Source organism: Oryx dammah, unplaced genomic scaffold (genome assembly GCF_014754425.2).
Source record: "Oryx dammah isolate SB20612 unplaced genomic scaffold, SCBI_Odam_1.1 HiC_scaffold_12, whole genome shotgun sequence".
In the NCBI taxonomy this organism is placed as follows: domain Eukaryota; kingdom Metazoa; phylum Chordata; class Mammalia; order Artiodactyla; family Bovidae; genus Oryx; species Oryx dammah.
In genome coordinates this window covers 29,046,889-29,063,985 of record NW_024070196.1, presented here as the reverse complement: position 1 = coordinate 29,063,985, position 17,097 = coordinate 29,046,889, and the positions used below count along the sequence as shown (strand labels likewise).

At 40.6% G+C, this 17,097-nt stretch overlaps 1 long non-coding RNA gene across 1 annotated transcript; it reads right to left on the bottom strand.

Moving 5' to 3' along the window:
* Window positions 1–2,025: 2,025 nt before the first annotated feature.
* On the bottom strand, window positions 2,026–16,444 carry LOC120870965. Its single transcript, XR_005722907.1, has 3 exons — window positions 16,284–16,444; window positions 5,666–5,725; window positions 2,026–2,107 (listed from the first exon to the last, which is right to left on the bottom strand). It is a non-coding gene; the product is annotated as an uncharacterized LOC120870965 (long non-coding RNA).
* Between the last annotated feature and the right edge of the window lie 653 nt (window positions 16,445–17,097).

The following is a 17,097-nucleotide window of genomic DNA, read 5'->3' as shown; positions in this document are numbered from 1 at the left end:
AGAGAAAAACCCCATCAACTGCTGAAATCATAGAAACTCTCTCTGGGAGGAGGACTGATCATTTCTGATGAAAGCCCATTTCATTTATTTAGCCAAGAGTGATAAAGTATGTCTGTGTCTGAGGCATTTGGTGGAGGCTCTGTAAAAACTAGGTTAAGGACTCAATCAAAATCTCTTCCAATTACATGAGGGAGGAAGCTCAGAATGCAAATAACTATAAAGCTATTGCTTGTTGTGACTAAAAAGTCCCCCACATGGTAAGGCCTGAATCAGTTTTCATTTCATCACTAAGGGGAAAAACAGAGCTACCAGACACAATTACAGGCAAGTTTTTAAGGGGAACAAAAGGAATGGGAAAAAAACCATCACTCAGTGCTTGTTTAGAGCTTGCTCTATCCACCAAGTCCTGAGAAAGAAAATGTTCTCAAATGTCAAGAGGGAAGTGGTTCTTAACCAATTAAAAAAATCCTCAGCTTTTAAAGGGGCCATTATTCTCCATGGAAATATGGGAGTATAGACGATATTAGCTACAGGCAAGCTGATATTAAGCTGATATTCACTGGTGTGGCTGTACCAGTTGTTTTAAAAAAATTGAAATACTTTCAAACCTGTTGTAGGATTCCCTGAGAGCCCCTCTCCACTTCCACACTTCCTGGCTCCTCTAGACCTCTGGACAGTACAGCAACTAAGGAGTCCATGTTGGGCAGTCCTGGAACTGCCGACTCTCTTCAGCCCTAAGCTACCTCAGAGGTCTTTGCTCTGCGGTAATACCTGTGAAGAAGTAGCCTTGTTTGGGAGGGTAGGCTGAGGGACCCTATCCGTGGTCCTCTCATTCTCTTTAGGTTTTCACTGACCTCCCTCCTGCAATGCTACTTCCCTTGTAATTTGTCATTCTTTAGCAATTTCTCACTAAAGTTATATTCTTAGGCAATGACGGATCAATAATTAAAAATGTAGATATTTTGTCATTAGATTAACCTTTGATTCTGTCAGTCCTCAATATCCAACAGCTTACTGATTCACTCACTCACTCACTCTCTCACTCATTCAGCAAACATCTGTGGAATGTCTGCTACAAGCCAGGCATTGTGTTTACCAGTAAGACTCCATCCTCAGCCTAAAATAAAGCTCACAGTCTGGTGGGGATGACCAATCCATAAATAGATAATTTTGGTGCAGTAATAGAGCTATGCCAAAGTATAACAGGGACATAAAGATTATGATGGGACTACCATCTAAGATAGCCTGAGATGGGTCAAGGACAACTTCCTGGAATAGGGCGTTTGAGCCCGGTCTTAATGGAAGAATAGAAATTAGGTGGCTGATGATACAAAAATAGAGGAAATTTTGGACAGACGACTGTATGAATAAGTGAGAAAGATAGTATGTGCAGGCAACATAGTGTAAAGTGTGAGAATAAAGTTGGTAGGAAGTGAGACCTAAGAGGAAGGTGGGGTCAGGAACACTGCCAAGGAGCTGAGATTTGATTGTGTAAGTTAGAGGCTTTTTGACTCACTAGGTATAACTAAATAATGTGTTACTAATAATAAAGTGTTAGCTTTGTGATGGCTTTACTCCTTTAAAGACTTAAATTAGAGCAAATTCAAGGTTATCCCCATAATATAGTGACTCTCTCCCACTGGCATTCCATATGCTTTTTTGAGAAAGAGAGAAAGAAAGGGATCAAGCTAGGGCTAGGAGCCAGGGCTTGAGAATAACTCTCTGCTCAACTCATCCAAGCAGCAAGCTAGCTCATGGCATTAACAAATCACCTCTGCATTTTACCTTCTTATCAAGATTTTGAGGCTTCATCAAATAGGGGTACATCCAGAGGACAGTGCACCTCCATGTGTGTATATTACCCATTTTGTTGGTCATGAGAGAACCGTGGACACTGAGAATTCAAAGCTATGGAAGGTTTCCCATGCTGTGGGCTCACATGCATTTTATGGCAATTCCTCTGGCTTTACAGAGCAGTGATTGGACATCCTGTGGGCAAGGAAATCTCAGCCACACACTTCCAAAGTAGTTATTTTTCACGTAAATTACATATGTTTATTGCTGTGCTAATATTGTGCCCATTTAAAAACATCCTCCAAAATGGAAACTGTAAAAGAATAAGAAAATGAGATTAAAACATTTAGAATAATTAGAATAATTTTTATTTTATTTACTTATTAAAAAACCTCATGATTGAATGTGTCTATTTTTTTAATCTTGGTTTATACTTGTGATACTATGATTTGTAGGTCTTGCACTAAGTTTATCTCAGTTTTGGTTTTAATGGCTGATGTAGTGGAAAAGGACTCATAAAGTGATGTTGACCCCAGAAGAAATACACTTCCCAAGTCATGAGACTCAGTTCTAGTTCTATCTAGAAATTACATAATCGTTTTGTTGAAATTCAAGTCAGTAAATTTCCTTTATCCCTGGTATCAATCAATTGTTCTTGTAAGCTAATTGGCGTGGGTATGTATTTTTCATAGTGTTAACAGCTTCAATTTTTAAACCTCTGTTTAAAAATTATAAAAATAGGTTAATAAATTCTGTGTCTATCCCAGATCTTTAAAGTGTTCTGTACAAATGTTCATATACATGATGCCTTTATATCATTTTGGCAGTAATACCACAAAATGATGGAAACATTTCCAAACATTCTTTTCAAATTTCTCTTCAGTAGGGGTTTCTTTTGAAAAGCAGTGTTTTTTTTTTTTCCTGTTCTCATTCATTGTCAGACTGTTACCTTTATTTTGAAGGTACTATGTGGTTTTTGTTTATTTGCTTTTGTTTTTGTTTCCAGAAACAGCTGGGAGATAGTGTACTGATACCATCAAAGAAAAGGCAGGAAATGTAGGCTATTTGTCTTTTTCTAAAAGAAAAAATATGCCTCTTATTTAAGTTTGGCAGTTTAAAAATTGTCCTTATTGGATGTTGGAATGGGTGAGAGGAAGGAGTCCAGAACAAATTCTGAACTTCCCAGTGTGGACGTTTGCCTGAATGTGGTGTCACCAGATGAGGTAGATGGAGGAGGGGATGAGAGCCAGTTCAGGAAGATGAGACAGCAGTGGGTCTTTGAGCTTGCTGAATTCAGATGCCTAGAAGACCTTCTGCTCTTACTTCATGCCCAGCTCATCCCTGGCTTTATGCCCAAACTTCCTTTTCCTCTGTTTGCCTATGTTGGTGGCAACACCAACTCCCAGTCACTTAATACTACAAACTTTTGAGCCATATGTGACTCCTTTCGTTTTCACCTGTATCCAATATGTAACTAAGATCTTTCCTTTGTTATTTGTTCATGCTATACATATATTTATTGAGCACCTGATAAGTGCCTGGGGCTTCCCGCATAGCTCAGTCAGTAAAGCATCTGCCTTCAATGCAGGAGACCTGGGTCGGGAAAGTTCCCCTGGAGGAGGAAGTGGCAACCCACTCCAGTGTTCTTGCCTGGAGAATCCCAGGGACGGGGGAGCCTGGTGGGCTGCCGTCTATGGGGTCGCACAGAGTCGGACACGACTGAAGCGACAGCAGCTTAGCAGCAGCAGAAGAGAATTAAAGTAAGTGATGTAATCCTGCCTGGGTGGTTGCTATAGAGGAGCTATCCGGGAGGTGCCATTTAGGGTGTGTCTGAAAGTCCATGCACTAGCCATAGGGGAAAGCGCTTTCCAGGCAGAAGGGCTCAAGCCCTGGATGCTCCGGGAGGTCCTGGCACAGAAGGCTAGTGTAGCTGGGGCTTGGTGGCAGTGGGGTAATCCTGACAGTCATGACTTTTTAAATCTCTGCTACTAGGTTCCTGTGCTCCATCATCTCATATGTGGCCTATTGTATGATGCCCTCTAATTTCTCCCTGCTTTCACTCTCTTCTCCACACTATTTTTCATATGGATGTCTAATTAGCCTGGAATTTTCACAACATTCTGCCATGGTAAAAAGGCCTTCAGAAGTTGAGGAGTAGCAGGCTGACCTTTGGAGGTCAAAAAAGACAGGTAGTTCTGCACTTGGGGTGTTTGCTTCCTGTCAGATTTCCCAGCAGCCTTGGCAGGAAATGATGTTTGTCTCTTGTCACCCTCTAGTATTTAACCACCTGTGTGTTCGCTTTCCAGTGGTTTTGTTGTTATTTAGTTGCTAAATTGTGTCTGACTATCAACCCCATGCACTGTAGCCTGCCAAGCTCCTCTGTCCATGGGATTTCCCAGGCAAGAATACTGGAGTGAGTTACCATTTCCTTCTCCAGGGAATCTTGCTGACCCAGAGATTGAACCCATGTCTCCTGCATTGGCAGGTGGATTCTTTATCACTGAACCACCAGGGAAGCCATTTCTAGTGGCTTAAACAACACAAATTTATCCTTTTACTGTTCTAAGAGTCAGAAGTCTGAAATGGCCTTACTGGGGTAACATCAACATGCCAGCAGGGCTGTATTCCTTTCTGGAGGCTCTGTTTCCTTGTCTTTTTTCAGCTTCTAGAGGTCTCCCACATTCCTTAGCTTGTGGCCTCTTCTTGCATCTTCAAAACCAGCAAGGTAGCTTCTTCAATCTCTCACTGACTCTGACCTTTACTCTCTCACTTCCTACTTCTACTTGTAAGGACTTATACGTGATTACACTGGATAGGATGAAAGTGAACTCTCAAAGTGAACTCATTGATAACCTTATTTCTCCCTTATCATGTCACATAATGTATTCACAAGTATCAGGGATTAGGATATGGACATCTTTAGGGATCATTATTTTGCCTATGACACCAAGCTTTGTTAGATATCTGTGAGTCAAGGGGACTTCCTACAAATGGAAAACCCACTAAGACTAAGAGAAGGCCAGTCATGGGACTCTGATTGCTTTGGTTCTATATACATAGTGAAGCTATGCCCATCAATGGAGCAGGATTGTTACATTTTCCTGCAAGGGCAACTGAACTTGGGATGATGAGAATAACAGCCATTGCTATTAATAAAGATCACTGACCTTTAAGGTACCTCCTAACCCTGAGAGTTTATGATCTTCCTGTTTGATGAAATGACACCCAAATGAGAATGCACTTGGAAGGTGTGGTTATGGAAACAGAGGAAATCATATTAGATAGCATAAGTTCTAAACTCTCAGAAGATTTATTATTAAGATTTATTTTAGTGAACACATCTGTATTCCCCACCCTTGGGTTATTTATAGGTGAAGAGATACCAGAATGTTCCTCAGTGAGACATTCTTCTGCTCTCTTCAACCTCTAAGTTATGTCTATATTCTAAGGAAACTATTCTTTGGCAGGAAATCCAAGTGAACTGCCATTAAATTGATTTCCATTGGATAGTGATCATATGTCCTGAGTTTATGGAAAAGTTATTGCATATAATTTTATTCTCCTCAGTAAGGAATTAATTAAATATATAACAGCTCAATTAATTTTATACCTTGGTAAGATTTTTCATACAAATAACTTCACAAATTAGAATAGCTAGAGACAAACAAGACTTACTTCTAGGCTCTTTGTATAAGCAACAAATTGGTATTTGGTAAAACATTTACTTTGAAAATAGGTAAAAGGAAGAAATGTTAAGAACAATGATATCTAATATATATTAAACACCTGACATAACTTAGGCACTGTACTAAGTGCTTTACACATATGGCACTTAGGTTTCAATCTTAAAAATGGAGTATCTTCTCCTTACCTTTATTATAGATAGAGAGGCTGAGACACTCAGAGCAATGTTTCCTAATAATGTATAAAGCTGGAAAGGGAAGAATTGATATTTGGATTAATTTACTATTTCCTAAAACTGCTTTAACCCTAAACCTTTCTTCATCTAAGCTCCTCAAGGAGGAGGAGAGACTTTGGAATTGAGGTGAGTTTTAACAGGGAGGAGCTTGGGGTAACTGGGATGGGAAGGCCAACACAGCTGAGGTGTGATTATAGTGGTGTTCTAAAGGGATAGGAACTGGACTGCAGAGAGACCCTATGAGAATATATCACCCGATCAGGATCCAGGGACCTCTATGGCTGGGATCAGAGATCTTGCTTTGGCATCTTTTGTGATGAAGACCTGATCTGCCACTCCAATCTGACCCATTTCGGAAAACAGCTCACCCTTCTCCCAGCCACTCAAATCTTAGCTTGGAGTCATCTATACCTCCTCTCCCTTTTTCCCCTCCTCAAATCCTAGTCATCAGCAAGTTCTGATTGTCCTACTTTAAAATATAGCTAGAATCTGGACTCTCCTGTCCTGTCCATCCTAATAACCACCACCTTCCTTGGTCCAAAGATTCATCTACTCTGTCTCTCCTGAACTGACATAACAACTCCCCAGCTGGCTGCCCTGCTTTCACTCCTGCTTTCCTAAAATTCTACCATAAAGTCAGCTTTTAAAAACATAAATCAGATGATGTCTTCGTCTCTCCTCCTAATCTTCCTTGACATATTCCTACTGCATTTAGAATAAAATCCCAATCCCTTAAAAGGGCATACAAGGCCTAGGTGAGCTGGATTTTGTCCCCTTCTCTGAAGCCCCCTGGGACTCTGTATGTCCTTTCCCATCTCAGGACCAACGTAGAACCTGGGTTCCCTCAGCTGGGATCACTGCTTTCCTTAGATATTTGACATCATTTCTTTAAAGAAGCCTCAGGTAAGCACACCTTCACATATGTCTCTCAAATACTCTATCACATCACTCTTTACATTTTTTTGTTGTTGTTCAGCAGTCATTCCAAACTATTATTATTTTATTTGCAGATTGGTTGGTCTTTATCTCTTCTGTTGGAGGGCTAGAGCTCATCTGTATTAATTTTCAGTTTCTGACAGATTAGGAGTACATTAAATATCTGATAAAGATATGAAAGAATGCATCTTAGAGATGTTTTTATTATTAAGTCCTTAAGCTGGTGCATATAGGGGACACATTTTGTTTTGGAGTGTCTGCTTAGCTCATAATAACCCTTTAAACTGGGTTTCCAGATTTGGAGAAAATGGCCCCAGGACCATTTGGTTGAATATAACCTTGATCTCCAGCCACATATCCAATCTCCAGTAGATTGGATAGCTGACCCAAGCTGGGTAAACCAAAACTGCAACCCTTGCAGTTTGGAATTAGGACTCAGAGTAAAACAGTTGGACTGTACTGTGTATCCTCAGGAGACCTGAGCAGTCATAAGTTCCACTCTAGAGATCAGAAATGGCTCGTGAGCAAACACAGGAGACTGAGTCAGTGTGAACTGTGACACGAGACACAGGGAGAGAGCCTGGGTGACTTTCCAGGTTCTGATTCCAATGTCTTCTTGCTGCCCAGCTGACCTCCTGCCCTTGAGTTCAGGAAAATATCAGCTGTCTACCCTTCAAACTGGGACTTCCCAGGGGTGCAATGTAAAGAAAAAGCCTACCAATGCAAGAGACATGGGTTCGATCCCTGGATTGGGAAGATTCCCTGGAGAAGGAAATGGCAATCTACTCCAGTATTCTTGCCGGGAAATCCCATGGACAGAGGAACATGGCAGTCTACAGTTCATGTGAGTCACAAAAGAGTTGGATATGACCGAGCGACCGAGCACACACATGCACCCTTAGAATGCCATCCCATATGTAAAGTCAGTGTGGTGAGGATTTAGCACTTTGGGAAAACAAATTTGCCATTACCATGTTGGTTCTGCTTCAGCACACACTGCCCTATGTTTTCACCTTATATGATGATAGATGATTGCTTTCAGCTAGAAACTGCATAAGTAAGAAGGTTTCTAGAAAAAGCAAAGGAAAAAAAAAGCAGTGAGAGCCCAGCATCTTCATGGCATCCCTTGTAAGGAGAGAGTAAGGCAGAGTCTGAAAGCAGGAGGTGTGAGAGATGGAAAAGCAAGAGCTGTAGCAAATAGCAGGGAGCTGTGTGGGCGCAATGAGCAGGGCTGCTGAGAACTAGGGTACTTGTCGAATATGAAAGGCATAGTTGCAAGATAGGAGTTTAGGAGCAGCAGAGTGAATTTCCTCAGGTGATGGATCATTATGCTGAAATCAATCTTCACAACAGAAGACAAAGTCAGCAAAAATGAAATATCCTTTGAAACCACAGGTTTAAAGTATAGTAGGCTGCTCCACCATTAGTAACAAATCAATACCAACTCAGTTTAATACCACACAATCCCTTCTTAGCCCGACCTCATTACACCTGATACTAACGAGGGACTAGCATCCAATGGTCAAGGCTCGGAGTTTAATGTTGCTACAATCACCCCAATTCAAAAAGCCTTTATCAGCAAAAGCGTGGGGCAGAAAATATCAAGCTCTCAGCAATGCAGCCAGCTGTAAAGTATCTCTCAATGAGTTCACCAACGTGTGAACTTCAAAAGCCCAGCAGGATCTACTTATATTTGAAGATTATTTAGGCATCTGCTGCAGAGAGGAACTGCCTCTGAAAATGGTGCCTCTGACTGGTTACTTCTGTGGCAAACCCCAGAACACGGAGCTCTCCAGAGTAACTTTCATTCTTATGAGAGTCTGCATCTCACTCAACTTGGAGTGTCATTTCTCTGGCCAGGGGTGTCTGGACTGCTTGGGGAGAGCAAGTGGACTCTTAAGGACACGGCAGAGTTGAACATTAGTTACTTTTGAACAGATCAACAGACAACCTGGTACTTCCATGACAAACGCTTTTCAAACCCAAGGTAAGAGTGATACACACAGTTCACATGTGCTTACAAGAGCATGAGTAAAAATATCCTGGGACTCTTCAACTTGGGGGAACTCTGCATCTGTGGCTGCATCCAAGCCCTGCTGGAGTAAATGGCCATGAAATTTAGCTGAAGGAAGTTTCTTTGCCAAAAAAGAGAGGTTTCTAAGACCTAGAGCAGTGTTTCCCAAACTGATCTCAAAAGGGTGTTAATATATGTGAGGAGATAAAAGGATTACATGGATAATGCTTGTGAGATACTGAATTAAACAAGTTAAAATTTTAAATGTATGTATGTGTTAATAACATTCATGCATAACAAAAATCTATATAAAAACATATGATATATACATGTATGCTAAGTTGCTTTAGTTGTGTCCAGCTCTGTGAGACCCTATGAACTGTAGCTTGCCAGGCTCCTCTGTCCATGGGATTCTCCAGGCAAGAGTACTGGAGTGGGTTGCCATGCCCTCCTGTGAGTAGCAATAAAAAGCCATCTTAATAAATACAATATTACCAATCCCATCAATCAACTTGGGTGCATGTATCTGATTGTGTCCTCTTCTCTCCCCATGTAACCAGTTTTCTGAATTTTGTGTTTGCCTTTTGCTTTTCATCTGGTTCAACTATATATATGTCCTTAAATAATGTAATTTAAAATTTTATATGCTTTTAATTATCTTTATATCAATAGCATACTGTACACATTTTTCTGAGCTATGCTCTTCTTTCAACTATGTTCCTGATTTTTATAGGCATTGATATGCACAACTGCACTCATTTTCATTGTTATTATCTGTTCTATGAATATCCCACAATTTTAACACTCTCTTTTTTATAGATATCATGTTGGTTACAGTGTTTTGCTATTACAAACAGTGGTGTTACAAACTTTCTTGAACATGGTTCCTGGGGCACGTGTGCAAGAATTTCTCTAGGGTACATATCTAAGAATTTACTGGATATGAGAGTTGGCACTTCAACTTTGTAGGATAAACCAACCAAAGTGATGGCTACAATTTTTATTCACTCCAGACTTTTAAGTTCATTGCTGTGTATCCTCCTCAACACTTGGTAATGTCAGACTATTTTTTTTTTTTTTTGGCCTATTTCATTGTGATTACAGTTCTCATTTCTCTTACTTGTGAGTTTAATCATCTTTTCATGTTTATTGGTCATTTCAGTTTCATCTTCTATAAATGCTGTCTATGTTCTTGCTCGGTTTCTAATTGTTTTTTCCTTATGAATTTGTAGTTCTTTCTGCATTCTTCATTGGACTTCTTAATTATATGTTTATAAATTTCTTTTCCATATCTGTGTTTCAAGTTTTTACTTTCTTAAAGGTATCTTTTTGTGAAGAGAAGTTTTACATTTTAATACAGATGGATTTATTAATCTTCTGTTATAGTTGTGCTTCCAGGGTCTAATTTAAGAAGTATTTCTCTACCCAAAGGTTATAAAGATGCTGTCCTTAATATTCTAAATTTTTGCTTTTCACATTTAAACTAATCTGTTTTTTAAAGAATGGATTTCTTTCCCTCAGGACTTCTCTCAGTTGTGGACCTCCCTGAAGAGAGACAGAATGCAACATTTCCCTGTTGAAATTTGACCTTGGGTTTATTTTTCAGAAGCCTCTTTAGGAATGTCTTGAAACACACTTTGAGAACCATGGCTCTGTAGATAGAAAGAAATGAAGCCCACTTTCTTCCTACAGTCTTGACCAGTTCTGGAACCTAAATCAACTGTGGGGTCACTTCTTGTGATTGGTTTTTCTTAGTTTGAAAATAATGACCATATTGCCTCAGCTAAAATGTAAAAAGCAATAAACTAATATGTATCAAAAACACTAGGGTAAAAACATTAGTATGCTGAAAGGGATAAAAGTCATTTTAAATATTCACCATCCCCTCTCTTCACCCCATGCCTGTCACTGGGGACAGGAGTATTGTGTGGGAGGGTCCTGCCTGCTGGATTCTCCCCTAGGCTTTCCTGTGGAGAATCTGGGGAATGGCTGGGTGGCAGGAGGGCAAAGAGGCTGAAACGATGAACCTGATGAAGAGCTTGAGGAGGGGTGGTTCACGGGGGTTTGGGGCATAGACAAGCCTTGATTCCTGCCTCTTGGAGAGCTGTTGGGGGAAGAGTTGAGAGTGAGAAGTTTATAGAGCAAGAGGTTCAAAACAACCATGGAGTATGAGAGAATTGGAGAGACGTGTTAAGGGACTATACAAAATGGTGCTGTGAATAATAAAGTAGATCTTTTAATGCCCTTGAAGAGGTACAAGAAAAGATCAGAATAACTTTAAGTTGCTGGGTTTCTTTCATTGCAATGCCACACTAAGGCTTATTAATTGGGGTCACAGATATTATAAGATTCTTTTACTCATGTGATTTCATTTGATCATAACAATAATTCAGTGAGGTGGGTAGGTAAAACATTACTTATCCCCATTTCATCTCTGAGAATACTGACTCAGACGTGAAGTGACCAAGTCTAAATTTGAGAGTGGTTAGACAAGATTCAAATTCAAAACTTATATGGAGTGCCTGTGTCTTTCTACCATACCATGCAGCATGTAGGTAAGACAGATGTGGATGCTCTTGGATAAAATATTTGTGCAAAAACTAATCACTTCCAAATAAAATGACTGTTTTCTGTTATTCGGGTTTCATGATCATAGTTTCTTAAATGCCACAATTTCTTAAGAAATGCTACTCAAAGATTACTGCAAAGTACCTGTATCTTATATAATTTTATAAGATTATTTTAACCCAGTGTTTCTCAAGTTTAGTTCACATAAAGATGACTTTATTTAAGTAAGTGGACATTTCCATTAGTAATAGGAGTATCTTATTCATAAATTCATAAGCATATAGTTCAAATTTTTCTGTATATTCCTGAGAAAATAATGGCAGAATGGCAATGGAGGAGGCAACTTAACATTTGTGTTCAATAAGATTAAAAAGTTAACCATCCCTAGGGAAGTAAGCCCCCTAACAATTCACTGAAATACGATAAGATGTTCTCATTTGCTGAGAAATGTATAATACTTAACACTACAGTTGAGAGGATCTCACTTTTCCATTTCACAAAATACATATGTATATTAATGTGTACTTTCAAGTGGCTAAAAAGGGGCCATCTTAAAACTTGAGATTAATATAACTTTCTTGGTGTTGCAAGGATGATAGAGGATTTCAGGTGTTGGAGATATTTCAAGAAATTGTTATTTTATTAACAGTCTCTCTTACTCCTGGCAATTAATTTTCAGCAGTTTCAGCTGAAGTTAATAGCATTTTTTCCCCCCTTAACTGAGATTTTTTTTCCTTCAACAATGCATTGGGAGTCCTGTTGTGGCCCCATCTTGGCTGCAGTGTGCAGTTGTTCTGTGCATCATTTCTTCCAGTGATTGGAATAAACATGAACAGGTAGCCCAGGACATAATATATAAAGTCAGATCTGTGGCCCCAATATGATAGCAACAAAAAGTGATTAATAGTTTGTTGTAATGAGGCAACTGGCATTTAATAAGTTATTGATTTTTCTCAGCATCTTACTAAAATGATTTGGAATGTGAAAAAAAGTCCTCTATTCATATAAGGCAGTATTGATTAAGTATGAATTCATACATTGGGATTCTAGATGCCTTGTTATCTCAGGGCCAGTGCATATTACCTGATTAATATTGATAGTATTGTGCTCATCAGTGAATTCCCAAGGCATCATTTTTTAGTCAAGGAAGAATGAAGTGTTTAGTGTGACCCTGAAATCACTTTGTAGCAGATCCAGAGAAAGGTTGTTGATGATTCAGAGCAAGTGGCTGCAGATTTAATTTGTTGAACCTGGATTTAATTTGTTCCAGTTGTTTCAGTGTTGTAGTAATGCTTAGAAGATGTTTCCTGTTGATATTCTTTTACTTCATTATTTTCATGCACATTTTTCTTTGCCCGATAAATTCCTTCTCTATTTTCTATATGGCAAACTTCTAGTCATCCTTCAGGACCCCACTCGAAAGTCCTCTCCAGGACCCTGGTCTTGGTTCCCTTGGGAAGATTTTGTTCTCTTGGATCCTCCTACCACCCTTCGTTGTACATAAGTCTTCAATGCAGGGGGATAATACCAGTAATTGTGGGGTTTTTTTTGACTGTGCCGGGTCTTCATTGCTTTGCGTGGGCTTTTTCTAATTGTGGTGTGTTGGCTTTTCATCGGGGTGGGGTCTCTTGTTGTGGAGCACAGCTCTAGGCACGCGGGCGTCAGTAGTTGCGGCTTGTGGTCTCTAGAGCACAGGCTCAGTAGATGTGGTGCACGGGCCTAGTTGCTCCATGGCATGTGAAATCTTCCTGGACCAGGGATTGAACCCATGTCCCCTACACTGGCTGGCGGATTCTCATCCACTGAGCCGCCAGCGAAGTCCAGTAATTATGCTTTGTATTTGCTCCCTACTAAACCATGAACTTCTTTTGGACAGGGGAGGAAACTTTCTTTGGTGATTTGTTTGCCCGGAGAATTCCCAGTATCTGAGAAGAAAATATTAATACACAGCTGGCTATGTGTAAATACTTGCTGCTGTTCCACAGTGGGTAGGTGTCTCTTCGCAATACCAGAAATGGAAACTTCTTGTTCCACAGGATTTGAATGAGCTTTATACTACCTTGGGGAGATAACGGGTATCACTGTGCCAAGTATCTTTATTACTCCTACTACCACCACTACTTATGGAGTGCACTGTGCTCAACACTTTAAACATAGAATCTCAGTTTCTCAGTATGGAGCAAGGTGATTATTAAGTTCTCCATTTTAGAGATAAAGCAAGGTTTAATACTTTCCCAAAGGTCACATTACTAATAAGTGGTGAATCAGAATAAAATCAAGGTCTCTCTGACCCCATAGCCTGTGTCTACAGTGTGACTTGAGACACTCTGGTAAAGGTTAATCCAAACCAGGAACCCAAAATTCCACCCTTAGAGATTAACTTCATTTTGAGTCTTGTAGGCTTTACAGGGGGCAGCCGTGGTAGGATGGGAAAACATACTCAAATAGAGTATTCGAATAGATTGGAAATAGTTGATGAACTGTAACGTATTAAATTCCTGCCAACTAATTTCTAATTTGCAAGGAGATCCAACCAGTCCATCCTAAAGGAAATCAGTCCTGACTGTTCATTCGAAGGACTGATGTTGAAGCTGAAACTCCAATACTTTGGGCACCTGATGTGAAGAGCTGAGTCATTTGAAAAGACCCTGATGCTGGGAAAGGTTAAAGGCAGGAGGAGTAAGGGGAAGACAGAGGATGAGATGGTTGGATGACATCACCGACTCCATGGACATGGGTTTGAGTAAACTCCAAGAATTGGTGATGGACAGGGTGGCCTGGCCTGCTGCAGTCCCATGGGGTTGCAAAGAGTCGGACATGACTGAGTGACTGAACTGGACTAATTTCTCAAGATGGGTCAGTCAACAACTAGAAAAAAGCTTTCCCTTTAGCGGTATTTTACATGGGAAAGAAAATACAGAAAAGGGAGCCAGAGAGAGGATCTGAAAGGAGAGCAGAGATGCTAAAGACTAAAGGGAGTTGGTGGGGGGATTCCTTTTGGTTTTTATAAAGGCTCTGACCACCACTGAGATAATGGTGTTGCTTCAAGTAGATCAAAATAGAATGGGAAATGCAACACCCATCTAGAGCATAGTATTGGTTTCCTTTTGCTGCTGTAATCATGTGTGGCTTAGAACAACATAAATTTACCCCTTTATCATTCTGGAGATTTTCCTTTTGGAGGCGCCTAGGAAAGAAGCTATTTCCTTGCCTTTTCCAGCTTTAAAGACTGCCTGTATTCCTTAGCCGGTGATCTCTTTCCATCCTCCAAGCCAGCAGCATGACTTCTCTGACAGACTCTGGCCCTCACTCTCTTGCTCCTTCATTTACTTAAGGACCCTTGTGATTATTTTGGGCCACCTGGATAACTGGATTATCTCTCCACACAACCCTTGTAACTTAATCATATCTGCAAAGTCTTTTTTGCCACGTAGGGTTCCATATTTACAGATTGTGCAGATTAGAAGGTAGACATTTCTGGGGTACAGTATCCTGCCTCCCACAGATGTGTTAGAGTGGAAGAGAGAGAGCAGGAGATGGGTTCCAATCTTGCTGCTGCCATTGAGAAGTCATGTACCTTGGGGCAAACCTCAGCCTCCCTGGGCCATAGCTTCCTGGGCCATTGCTTTCTTTACTTAAATGCTGGGAGACATGGCTCTGGCTAATTAAAAGCCAGACTTGTTTTTACACACCTGCAAATGATAACGTATTTATTTAAGGCCACTGCTGAACATGTTATTAGTCCTAATGGTGTTTCTGCAGGTTCTCAGCTGATTTCTGCTCACCATCCAATATTTACTTACACCTTGCCTACAGAGCCTGTAAATTTTCAATTTCTCATTTTAAATAGGGAGCCCCAATTCTGTGGTCTGGTCGATACATTAAATATCCACAGCCAAATTGCTTAACGCCCAGGTTTTTATCCCCTTCAAATTAAAGCTTTTAAAGCACCGGGACTCCATGCTGGCTGAAGGACACACATAGACTTTCTACCGGCTCTCAGGGGCAGGTGATACTGGTTCCTGTCAAGTTCTAAATCTGGATGCTTTTTTATAGTGAAACAACTAAAAGGAATTGCTTCCTTATGATATATAACCACTACTTATTATAGACTGATCCATTTTGTAGCAGGGAGGTGGCAGGCAGGGGGCTGGAGGAAGAACAAGAACCAATCTTAGACCCGAGAGAAAGTAACCTTCTAATTGCCTTTTCCATGACAGCATCATAAGCTTCTTTAGGGTAGCTTTATTTCACAGTGACCTGCCACACTGCTTTAATTTTTCTGGTGTCACTCATGCAGGTTTAAAAAATGATTGGTTTTATGGCTTTTATTTGGGAATTTGTCAAGGTTTTACATTTACGGAAGCCATGAAGCAGTGGCCTAATAGTTCATAATTTGGTGTTTAAAAGATATTGGTGGGTAACCTGTTTGTGCACAGGTGCCTATAGTGATCACATCCTTATGCCTAGCGGGGAAATCTCCATAATTTCTTTTATGCTACAGTAAACCTTTGCTGTCAGAAAACGCCATTCCAGGTTCCAGAGGGCTCCTGGCATCCTGAGATGGGAGAAAAGCCTTTCAAGCTTCATGATCAGGTTGATATTTAAACCTAATTCCCATGAAATGTACTTCAGGTGTTAGTAAACCCAGACTTGGGTCAGCGTATTCTGGCCAGCCAGATTTACGCACTCTTTTTTTTATGACTCACAGTCTGGAAATGAAAAGCACTGGACTCTGAATTCTCTCTAGCTCTCTTGCTCTCTCTCCGTAGGATCTCAAAACCCCTAACAGATGTTTTTAAAAGCTTCACTTTTGAAGGCTGTCTTGGCCTCCTGCCACTGTGTATACTTTAAGGTTTAATGAAAATTGGTGCCTCCCGAGCTCTCCTCCTAAGGGGGAAAGCGGCTCCTCTCTGGTGAACTTGCTCATTCCTGCTCAGAAAGAACACACGGGGCTGGTGAGGTCGTGTGTAAACACGCAGCACACACACCTGCTCTGTCCCTGGCTCCTTTCTTTCCCGGCTGCCTGGGTTGCCTTGGTCCGGTGCATACCTGCTGGTGTTTATCACAGTTGGTGTTTCTCCCCCTCCAGTGCGCCTCCGCGTAGCCGGTGCTTATTTGAGCAGTGGGTGATCTTTCTGAAGTGACCTCCGCGGGCCGGGAGATTTATGGTGGCGTTAGCTTTCATTATGTGTGGAGGCTGCCTCGTGAGCTCACTGCGTCGCTGTCAGAGGAAGAGCAGAACGCTTCCCAGAATAAGCCTCCGGTATTATCTTTGAACATATGTTCTTGATTAAACGAGAAGAGGAAAGTCTCTCCGTTTTTCCCATTTGGAGGTTAAAGTGGAGGGTTTGTCTAAAAACAGATTGCAGTAAATTGTGGGTTTATTTGAACAGTATGTCAACATTATTTACTCATGGAAAAAAAAAAAAAACTCAAATTGATAGGTTTCTTTTAATTACCTCATCCTGAAAGCTGCTCTCCACAAACAAAATATTTCAGAAGCCATTTGGATAAGTCTGGAAATGTTGAATTACTGGAAACCTGCCGAGAATAATACCTTTGAAAATGTTTCCGTCGTTCTGAGTATAAGAAAACTTGATTAGGAAACAGCTTGTCACTGAGCAAACCGGTATTGCCTTCTGTGATCTTGATAGCCTCCTGGTAAAAGATGGCTTGCAAGATTCTTGCCTAATGATGATCACGCCATCCTGAAAAACAGGTACCTTTCTGAAGCTAGGGTGTTACTGTCTGTCACTCAGACCACAGTGGCCTTGTTTAACCCCACTATGATAATATCTTTCTCTTGGGTTCTGTCCAGAAAACACAAAAGCTCAATGAAAAAAGATTCAGTAATTGAGTGCTG